The sequence below is a fragment of the Limulus polyphemus genome, unplaced genomic scaffold (genome assembly GCF_000517525.1).
Source record: "Limulus polyphemus unplaced genomic scaffold, Limulus_polyphemus-2.1.2 Scaffold5974, whole genome shotgun sequence".
NCBI lineage: Eukaryota > Metazoa > Arthropoda > Merostomata > Xiphosura > Limulidae > Limulus > Limulus polyphemus.
Genome location: NW_013671584.1, coordinates 21,892 through 25,677, shown reverse-complemented (window position 1 = coordinate 25,677; position 3,786 = coordinate 21,892).

Here is a 3,786-nt window from a genome sequence, read left to right as displayed (position 1 = left end):
AGTAGTAACCAGTAGAGTGCAAACCGAACACTGATCTATATACAGATTAGTAGTAACCAGTAGAGTGCAAACCCAACACTGATCTATATACAGATTAGTAGTAACCAGTAGAGTGCAAACCCAACACTGATCTATATACAGATTAGTAGTAACCAGTAGAGTCCAAATGACGCTCTGTCTTTAATTGCAAGTGTTCTATCATTGACGACTCAATTCTTCAATTGCATAACTAAGCTTGTTTTACCAATACACGCCCGCCAGGAGGTCAGCTTCAAGTGGAATCATATTGCCAACGTGACGTCACTAAGAGTATTGCCTGTGTTGACACATAAGAATAAAGACGAAGTGATCAGATTACTTGTATGCTGGCTTATGTACTTTTGATATTATTGAAAAGTTGTGGAATGAAAAAATAATGAATTGTTAAACAAGAGAAAAGTACTGTATGAAGTAGATTGAAATTCCAGCACTCAAGAGTACAGGTCGCGTAGCTTCTGAAAATGATTATATTTTTATATGGACATTTGTATGAATTTGCAACTTTAAAATTTCGAAAAGTGTAAAACGTACCTATTATAGATTTTAATTACTGATTTGATATCTTCTTACATTCTTTTAAAAACTTTCGTTTAAAGTTTTATTTTACAAAACTGTAATGTTTTCATTGTTTTGATTCGAAACCACCACATGCCGTTTCTTTACGGTTATTTATATACAATCAAAATAACTTTCTACCATGCCAAGACGATAAGTAAGCTGTCGTTTTAAAAAAATTGAAATCACAAGCTTTTATATAATATATGCAACAAGTCTTAAACCCGATTTATATAAATTTATATACATTTGCTTAATTTTTGTTCGGTAACTTTGTTTGCCTTTTGCAGTTATTTAGCCTTGTCTGTAAAACGGAATTTGATGTGGTCCAAAAACAACAAAAAGAAATGTTTTTCTGTCATACTGCAACATCATAGTTGAAACGAAGTATAAAATGGTGAAGCTTTTTCATGACTTCCCAATACTGACATATATGCAGGTACATAACACCATAACAATCAAGGTTGAGAAGCAGCGATTGACTAAAAAATAAATCAAACTACACTGTATTCAAGTTAAAAGGTCAAATTAGCTCTATGTTTTCTAAGACTATTATGAATATACTCCTAGGGGGTTACAAGTACCGTATTATGCCCAGACAAAATATCAGGAATTTCACAATCACTAACGATTTCATTTGGAGAATGCTGAAACCAGCACAAAATCAAAACTTATGGGTTTGTTTTATTTCTGTGTATAAAGTTAAATGAATAACTTTTTATAGAATAAATTTGCATATTTTTCTTTTACTGTATGGAAGAACGACTACAAGTTTATTTCCTATACAATTTTAATTTGATAATGCAATTTTGCTCTAGAAGTGGAATTCACTCATATTGGTGTGGTAAAATTAAAACAACTTTGAACAGGCAAATCATCAATTCACGTAACAACCGTATCCGGCATAAAGTCGCAGTGCAATAACAGGTATCATCCAACATAAGTCGCAGTGCAATAACAGGTATCATCCGACATAAAGTCGCAGTGCAATAACAGGTATCATCCGACATAAAGTCGCAGTGTAATAACAGGTATCATCCAACATAAAGTCGCAGTGTAATAACAGGTATCATCCGACATAAAGTCGCCGTGTAATAACAGGTATCATCCGACATAAAGTCGCAGTGTAATAACAGGTATCATCCGACATAAAGTCGCAGTGTAATAACAGGTATCATCCTGCATAAAGTCGCAGTGCAATAACAGGTATCATCCGACATAAAGTCGCAGTGCAAGAACAGGTATCATCCGACATAAAGTCGCAGTGTAATAACAGGTATCATCCGACATAAAGTCGCAGTGTAATAACAGGTATCAGAATTACATTTTGACATTGTTTAAAATTACGTGAGTTGTGCGATATCAACGAAAATGGAATGCTTTTGGAAAAGATGTGTAACAACTCTTTCCGACCCAAAATACTAATACTCTCAGATCATAAAGATGTGTTCAGATTGGGTAGTTGCTATTTAGAGGATTAGAATATCCAGAATATCCATTGTACTTAAAGACATTGAAAAACAAAGGAATGTGGGTCAACTTGTGAACACGTAAGTGAAAACTTCACAAGCATTCCAAAACAAATTTGTATACCTTTTTTATAAGTTTCACATTTCGAAATAAGGTCTTATAATAATATATTTTAAACTTCATAATCTATAACTAATTATATTTAATTATTTCAGGATATTTTTTGGAGGTAGTAATTCTAATAATGTTAGAAATTGAAATCGTTATATTTTGTTCAGATAGTTATTAACATAGGGCACAATGTGCAATTGGATGAGTAGTCATTATTTCCGTGATGAAATTCTGAAGAACTGAAAAACCAAACCGAAAATATAAACGAACGCTTTGGTGGTTCCTGATGTTCACATTTGTAGAAATACTTGCTGAGCCACTCTCAAAAGTGCTTTTCCATAAGTGCCTTTAATCGTAAACATGTTATTAAACCACTTTTCATGGCTTAGATATGTATTTCATATACAACATTAATTGTTAGGTGAGAGACTCAGCCAGTGCCATCCAATCCGTGCGTCATAAGTGGATTACATTTTAAACAGACAAATAAATTTTATAAAATTTGAAGTAACTTACTTGTAAAATTGACTGTGGAACGTCAAAAAGATCACGAACTGTCATTTCTTGACACCTTAACTTATGACAATAATGGTCACTTCCCATGTTAAATATGCCATAAAAAAAAAACATTCAATGGTTTGTACTTTAATTTTGCAAGTTTTATACCAAATATCTTTTAAAAACTTGATTATTTTTTTTCATTGTATATATAAAATATCTCGTACTCATGAAGCTTTGCATAAAGAATTCAATAACAATAAAGATTCTTAAGTAAAACTAGTTGTCCTATCTATGTCATTGACAGAATACTTCGTAATTATTTGAATAAGCGAAATTTTAGTAAACCATCTAGATTTAAAGTTCCGAAATATCCTGTTGTTGTTACTATGTCATACATGGATAAAGTATTATTTGGTTATTAAAATCAGTTAAGAAACGTAGTTTAAAAAGTATATGCTCAAATATAACTGAGACGTGTTTTGAAATCTAGTTATTGCCTACATTTTTTTTCAGATTTAAGGGCTGTATTCCTGCTTTAAAATCATCAAACATAGTTTATAAAATTACTTGTAAGCAAAGCTATGTCTTCTCGACTAAAAGATAATTGTTAACTCGTGTAAAATAAAATGCAAATTTTAGATCCCTTATAAAATCGAGTTTACTTGAACATGCCCTAGGAGAATGTAACCTTGTTGTCCATTCAGATGTTTTTAAAGATCTTAGTGTACTTTGGTGACAGATTTTCTTGTAGGCAGATTTTGTTAAACAAGACCGATGTCTGTAGGTTTACTTTCTTCTTAGAATTCTTCTCAAGAAGTCAATAAGCCGTCTTAACGTTGTTAGAACAGCGGGTAAAAGTTGTAGCTAGTGATGAGTTGGCCGACGCGTTTCGAATGCATTCTGCATCAATTATCAACAACTACAACAACAGGACCTTATCGACATAAATCCAGCCTTGCGGGACCAACTACGCGCGGAAGAGGAGAGTCAATGGCAACTCCGTCGACTTGCTGGTATAGCGAACCATTGATATGTTGAAAAGGTGACTTCGTAGTACAGGCGAGTAGAAGTTCAGCATTATTTCTTCAGGTATTTTGGGTGGAGACATGG